General features: G+C 49.7%; 1 protein-coding gene across 5 annotated transcripts in view; it reads left to right on the top strand.

Annotated features, from left to right (window-relative positions):
- LOC126579212 (uncharacterized) overlaps positions 1 to 7479 on the top strand; it is a 43732-nt gene that overhangs the window by 1737 nt on the left and 34516 nt on the right. For all 5 annotated transcript variants that reach the window (XM_050242607.1, XM_050242606.1, XM_050242603.1 and 2 more), the window contains exon 2: positions 1 to 665. This exon is cut by the window's left edge and continues 291 nt beyond it. The gene's annotated coding sequence lies outside the window, so the exon portion shown is untranslated. The remainder of the gene's footprint in view (positions 666 to 7479) is intronic.

Genomic DNA, 7479 nt, shown 5'->3' with positions numbered 1-7479 from the left:
GTAGCGATCCCCCTAGTGCGCGTGCGTGCAGTTCGTGCGGGAAACGGTTGGGAAGAGCAGAGAGCTGCCGTCGTGTTTGTCGTTTTCACGCAAACCCCAAACCCCCCGCCCCTCTGAAAGTGTTGCTCCTGTGCGCGGTGAGGAGTGAGTGTGTGGAGTGAAAGGGTACAAGGGAGACCAAGAAAAGGTGTTTCTTGGGTTCGCGCTTTGCGATAAGCAGGCCTGAAAAAGGATGAGCGCGCACGCGCCGCCATCACCTATCCCGTCGTTTTCGTCACCGTTCTGGTGTGGTGTTTGAGCAGCACTGTGCATCGGGATCCATCGTCGGAATAAAAAAAAAAAAGGGTAACGACGGAAAGGGAGCATAAAATTTCAAGTGACCGTGTGTGTGACCTCGTGTGTGTGTTTGTGTATTTTTGTAAGTGTGTGCACACGACGAGTGCATTGGCGGCCGTGTGTCGTGAAAGTTTACCCCAAAACACCCCCAGATAGCAGGTGTCTGGGTTGGTAGCGGAGACGACGTTGCGACGAGCAGCAGCTGCACAGGACATAACAATCCTGAACGCCCGTCTAACAACGCAAGCGGCCACTCGCGCTCTCATTAGCACGTCTCCACTTTCGTCTCGTCAACGGCGCATCAGCGACTGTCATCAACGAACCGAAAGGTGAGAAAAGGTTTAGCAAGCCATGCTTTCATCGGTCATCGGTGGCTGGTGTCAAGTGAACATCACCGCGCCGCGGATACATTTGGCTGCTCTTCGATTTGCTTCACCAAGCCACGATTGCTGCGATGAGAGATAATGGATCGAACGGAATTCACGAATCCATCCGCCCCATACAAAGAAACTGCACCCTCTTCTGCATCTTCGGTCCCTTCTTTTGCATATTGTGCACCGGCCAGTATCTCGATCTGCATTCCGCTTACCGCTCGTTCTTCGTTCTTCCAACGAGCTTATTAGAGAGGAGGGAGGGATCCATGTCTTAATTATAGCTCAATTTGGTACCGTCTCGCGTGACGGCACACTTTGGCGTCGACCTCGTCGTCGTTTGCATGTTCTGCCATGCCCTCGTCTACGTTCTTTCTTGCCTCGTGTCTCCGTGTCGCTTGTTTTCGTGATCATATCTAATGTAATCAGCACCAGCATGGGCGTGTGCGAGAGTGTGTATGGTGCGCGCCATTTACGAGGTGCAAAAAAGATGCTGCGCGCACAAATTGTCTCCCGCTCGATGGTCCATGGTGCTCGCTAGTCACATTTGCATCCTCTGCAGGTTGATACCGATAGTAATGTCATTTACTTGCCCGTATCGCATTCTCTAAAACACAAATCTTTTGCTCTTTTAGCTATAGGGGGCAGCTGAATGCTCGAATACAACGATGAGAGAGACTCAAGAACGGAATGATAGTTTCTTCGAAAGGACGCAGGTGTACACTTAGAAAAAAACAACCTCCCGAAGTCGATTACATTCCGTTTACCTTTCACCTGGGAGGCAGTCACAACGACCTCTTACTAGTTCTGCTGCAGCAATGCACATGTTGGCAAAACCTGGCGGCTGGTGCCGCCTTATGATGGAGCGTTGTGTACGGCCACTTGCCGATGTCGCGGGCTGATGATTTTTATGCGCGCCCTTCCCACGTGGTTTCTTGTCTAGTTTCGCAGACAGGGCCACAGCCAAGCCAGCATTGGAAAAAAAGTAAACCCTCCCTGGCCAACCAGCACCACTCACTCTCAGCATCGAACATCGTCTTGTTTGCTGTCGCTACGCATACGCAGCAGCTTTGACCAGCTAATTGATGTAGCACCAACCAGCTAGCAAGCCTGCCTGCCAGCCAGCCAGCCAGTACCCACCCGTCTGCCTATCCATTGTCCACGGTGGCTCATGTGTGCATCAAGCTGTGTGATCACAAAGCCCCCCCACAATGCATCGCCATCATCGTCATGCCCTTTCGGAAACGTTTCACTACATCTATCTGCGTGTAGCGTGGGTTAATGGACGCTGGTAACGACCTGAGCGCGCCCCAACATAAACATGATCCTTTCGTTATTGTTGTTGAACGTTTTGATAAGACATTTCTCACCGTTCTGCCGGAGCCATTCTCTCGGCATGCGCGATGGTGGCTGTTGCTAGAGGCACACTAATTTATGCTTACGATCCCGGCCTCTGGAACCCGGTGGAAAACCAGTTCGGGATCGATCGAATTGACGATGACGTCGAATTGACGACAAGATGACGACGACGGCGCTCTTGGTATGGTTGGTTGGGCACTCGCAAGACAAGGAATTTAGGACGAAATCGAATCGTCAAGCCAAACCGCCGTGGGTCCGTGATCACGCATTTACGTCATTCGCCAGCGAACCGAACCTGTCCACCGATGGCGCTTAAGATAAGCGCGGCGAAATGGGCAGCGAACGGGTTTGCAAATTGCCGAGGCATTAGCCGCACCGGCAGCAGCGCGTATCACGTACCGAATGTTCCGAATCGGGTAACCGCTCGCCCTGGATGATGACGTGAGATTCGCGATGCTCTTGCACGATACGCACAACACCATCACATGTGTGACACATTCTAATGTTGAAATTGCCCGTGCTGAAATAGCGAAATTAGCGAAAGGCTCCTGAAGGAGGGGCTCTCCCTCTCTCTGGGCCGAATCTTGTCCAACAAATTCGTGAACAAAATTGAATGGAACGAGGCGGGGGCGGCATTGATTGTTTCGCGTGTCTCGCCATGTTTTATCTTGCTCGCTGTGCTCTGCTCCGTTCATTTTCTGCGCTGTCATGAGTCAAATGGTGACGGTACCAGCATCTCACATCTCGTCTCGTTGTTGTATATCGCTGGTCTGTGTCTTTCTTGTTGGACCCCACAATCGATCGACCATCGGGAGGATAGGATTTTTTTTTCCATGGTTTTCCACGGCGAACATCTTGACATTAGCTTGCGGGCGCGAAGAGAAGACGAACGCTGCTGCTCTTCTCGCGTCTCAGCGATTGATAATGGAATTGGAAAACTCACTGTTTCCCTTCCACGGTTTATGGCAAAATTCCCTGCGATGAGCTCTGACTGTCTGACTGTCTGACTGTCTGGTTGTCTGTCTGTTTGTGAGAATCTTTTTCTTCTTTCCTTTTCCGGTGCGCGCAGCAGTAAAGGGATGAGGTTGTGCCTTCTGGAAGGATCCATCCAAGGACCAAAGCCGAATGGGATGATGATTCACTTATTTCGAAACACTTTGGATCAATTCGGACCAATCACGGTGCTAACAAAAGGGCCAGAGAAGGGAATCAGCGCAAGCAGTAGCACTGGAAGGAAGCAGCATCCTGGCATATGATTATTGGTTTTCATCGACGCAGCATTCTTTAGCCGCTACCGGCTCCTGGGCCAGATTACCGGCTATGCGGGCGGTTTATGCTTACAATCGAGGTCGATGAATTCGTTTGCTTGGTTGATTGGTTCTGTTCGTGTTCTCCCCGTGATCCCGAAACGACCTCATCCTGGAGAAGAAATTGCATTTTTGCTCGACGAAATGCCGGAAAAACGAACCAATGCTCCACCATCCCCCGTGTTTCCCATTCCTTGAATGTCGAATGAGTTGTTGTAAAGCGTCCAGGACCGAGCGCCCAGCATAAATGGCAGCTGGCAATAAATAAGGAATTGTCTGAACTCCTCTTTCCCCCTTTTTTTTCCTTTCTACTTTCGGCGCCGATCGTTCTCTCTAGTGTTCTGAAATGTATGCTTCATGTTGCCTGCATGGACTCTGCCTGTAATCTTAACTTGTACGGAACTCCTTTGCTCCGGCACGTGGACTGTAGCATAAAAGGCTGAATGTGGTTGTTGGATGAAAGATTTGCGCTACTGGAGTCATATGATTAGGCTTCCCAAGATGTCGATCCACTAGCCCCAGCTGCTGGTAGGTGCCAACGAGATTTCGAATGCGGTTACCGGATTCCGAAGATTAGCAAGCGTTAGGGCATGTTTGCTCATACAAAAGTTGCATTCTCGGAGCCGTTGACTGCCCGGCTGGATGCTAAGAGTTGGAGGAATGTGATAAAGCATTTGTTTGATAAATTCATAAAATATTTGTACCGCCTTGCCTTGCATTTCTGCTTTTCTATTTCCGTCCTCGTTCGAAGGGACCCAGAAAACCATCAGAAGGAGCTGCCCGTTCAGCTATTCCGGCATCCTTATTAGCCTCGACGTGGTCGCAATTCTCTCTCTCGGTAGCTTTAGCCTAGGCCTTTCAACTATGTGTCTCTGCTGTGATGAATGCACAAGTTGGCCCCGTAAGTAAACAGCCACTGAGAGATAGCAGCACGGAGAGCGTCTCAAATGAAGGAGGGCAGTTGGTGGAAGGAATTCACTTTGATCCGTCATCCAGCACCAGCGCGGAGAGGAGCACTAAAGAGATGAGTTTCTCCCTATATGTTTGCCTTCATCACCCCCCAGGTCCCGTCTCCCATTTTTCGCACCCAATCTGGTGGTGTGCGAAATGTGGCAAAATGTGGCAAAATGTTGTGTGGTGGTGGTGGTGGTGGGCTGGGAAAGCTGTCGTCGGTGGAAGCTGGACGGACGTATAAGTTACGATTGTTTTATGACCGCGCACCGTCATGGGCCCGAGGGTTTTATGAGTTCGTTGCTGTTTGCTCGCTGCAATTGCTGTTTGCTTTGCTGCGGGAGTCGGTGACTCATTATGTTTTGCCACGATTCTGTCGGCTCTCGGCTTCGTCTTCACTTTCATCTCGCTGACGCGATCATCACCGATGCCGCATGCCAATATGTGAAGCCGTTTTTCTCTCTTTCTCTCGCTCTTTTTGCGTCTCGGAGATGATCCGGGCTCGTAGCAACGGTAGGATTGCAATTTCCATATTCCAGGCGATTGTTTGCGATTGATTGGCCCACCCAAAAGAAGGTTTTTCGCTTTTCGCATTGCGGTGAGCTATAGATTGCGGACCATTTACGGCCCTGCCCTGCAGCAGCACCTTCGAAGCCGTCGACGATTTCCTTATGTTTCATTCTTTCTCTGCTCGTTTCACCCACCCCGCAGTTAATTGCTTTTTAATGCAATCTCGGTATGCACGGTGGGTTTGACATTTATGATCATTTATGGAGTTCGTTTATGGAGTGCGGGAGTGGGCTCCCGGTTGTTCTTTTCGCTTTTATCTTTTTATTATCTTTTTTACGATTTAACATCCAGCAATTATTGCTATTTATCTTGCTGCTCTTGCACCCGGCCAGCCGTCGAGCTTCTTGACTCTCGTACAACTCTCGGTGGTGGTAAGAAATCGTTAAACTTGTTTCACATACGGTGCGCTGCAGTTTGGTTATCGATTTCCCGGATTAATCTCGTATTGCGCCGGTGGGCCTGTCCAGGGTCGATCGTGTAGTCGGAAAGCGCGCGAGAGACGCTCGATTGTCGTTCTGATTGAAATCGATTACCAGCAAAGTGGCGTGGCGTATCGTGAGCGCTGAACCGGCTCAATAATTATAGTTCTCCCCCGGTGAATGGTAGGGGGATCCTGGAAGGTGGCGAAATAACTCGTTTAAAAGTTGCCCTCATCTCTGGACTGGTATCGTCACTTTTAGCACTTCCGGATCGATTAGCGTGTGTACTTCGATAGGAAGTTGTCAGAATCCTCATGGGAACATGTTTTTTTTTTGTGGATTAATGAGATCTTCTCTGATATTTAATGGGACACTCTCTTTACAATACTTTTCGATAAACATTTGTTTTCATTCGCCCATGAATTAGTACTTACTTATCAGACGCAACAATCTTCGAGTTGTCTTCGTTTACTTCAGAAGTACCACAAGTTTGAAATCAATGTCGATACCGTCACTCCATCTCAATCTGAGCGTTCGACACTCTCTTTGTGCCTCCGTGATGGTTTAAGCAAAACTTGCTATGCAATTTTTGGTGACATACTTTTGAGTTCAGGAAAATTTTGATCTATCTTCACATCTTGCCCCTTGCTATGTACAACGTTTTTACTGAACTTCAATGAGTACTAGATTACCATTTCCTGATTATACTGTACAGGGTGTCCTCGATTGCATGTGTGCCACAGGGTGAAACAAAATAATGAATTTGTCCAAAAAGGCGGGACGTCACCTTGTGATATAATTCCGTCGATTTATCGTACCTTTCTCGTTTGCTTTTGTCGCTCATATCACGTCCTCTGGTCGCCCCGGCTAATCGCGACAACAATTTCAACCTCATTGCCGGCTTCCCTGTTCCCGGGTATATGGGATATAGGGGATTGAATTCGTAGAATTGAAGGCTCGCTTCTCTCGCTCTCTGCTTATCACTCGCCCCCCGGAGGCATCACCGATACGTCACTCCTTGTCGCGATACCTGCGGTGCGTATCTTGTGGCATTTATGATGGGTTTTTTTGGCGCGAGTTTACTGTTGTGCTCCGGTCCGCGGCTTATCATCGATACCGCGCGTCAAGCCCATTTGGTTTATTGGCGGTGACCGTTTGGACTCTACTACCGGGTGTGCTGCTGCTGCTGCTGCTGCTGGTGTGCTTATCGCAGGGTGCGTTTAGCCAGTGTTGGGGCACCAACTATGCGTCACGGACGCGCTCTACTCCCGGATGGCATTCATGGACCAATTAGTCGTTTGCTTTGTATTATAGTTTTTGAATGCACGATCTTAAATTTTCTTTTAATTTCTTGTAGGGAAACTACTCACAGAACAAACCTGCTCCTGATCGGATTAAGTAGAAGGGATGGAAGAACATTGTAGAAAGTGGTGCTGACCTGAAAACCGGAGGGATGATGATGTCAACGATCAAAGAGAAATTCCTCCGCCTCGCCTCGATGGACGACGCGACACTCTCAGATAGATGGCCGAAATATGTAAATTCACTTTCGACCAACCAACTTTCCCACCGAGCTGCTTCAAACAACAAGCTGATGCTGAAGCGGATTTGTTGCTGAATAGTGGAGCGTTTAGTATACAATTGATAATAAACCATTAAAAAAGAGAAGGCATTCCGTTGTGCGCACGCTTCTATCACGCCGATCGCAATCGATGGATCGCGATTACCGATTGCGATTTCTTGGCGAATGCTGCTGCGGCTGCGGTTTTTATGATGCGCGTCGTCCGGTGCACGATGACAACATGGAGAGTGGCACGTTGTGCTTCGCTGTACGACGCCATACAGCGACGATGACGTCAGTCAAGCCACAGCGGGGAGGAAGGTGATTGTATGACTTAACTACTAGCCCAGGCTTCGCTTGGTGCTCACTGCCCGCATCGTCGCATCGCGAAGTAGTAGAGATAATCGCGCTCATAGCCGACGGTGGTGTGAGTTCTGTGTATTGGACTTGTCTTTCGCGTTTTCAAGGCCTCGCTGTCACCGTGTCTAGAGCGTCCACCCCAGGCACCACCACCATACGGTGTCCAGCAGAGGGCCGCCGTGTGCGTGAAATCGCCTCGCCTCACAACGCGGTGGGGACGTATGAGTCAATGCTGGGTGACGACG

Source organism: Anopheles aquasalis, chromosome 3 (genome assembly GCF_943734665.1).
Source record: "Anopheles aquasalis chromosome 3, idAnoAquaMG_Q_19, whole genome shotgun sequence".
Lineage (NCBI taxonomy): Eukaryota > Metazoa > Arthropoda > Insecta > Diptera > Culicidae > Anopheles > Anopheles aquasalis.
Note: the sequence above shows the minus strand (reverse complement) of the source record. Positions and strands in the feature narration are given on the sequence as shown.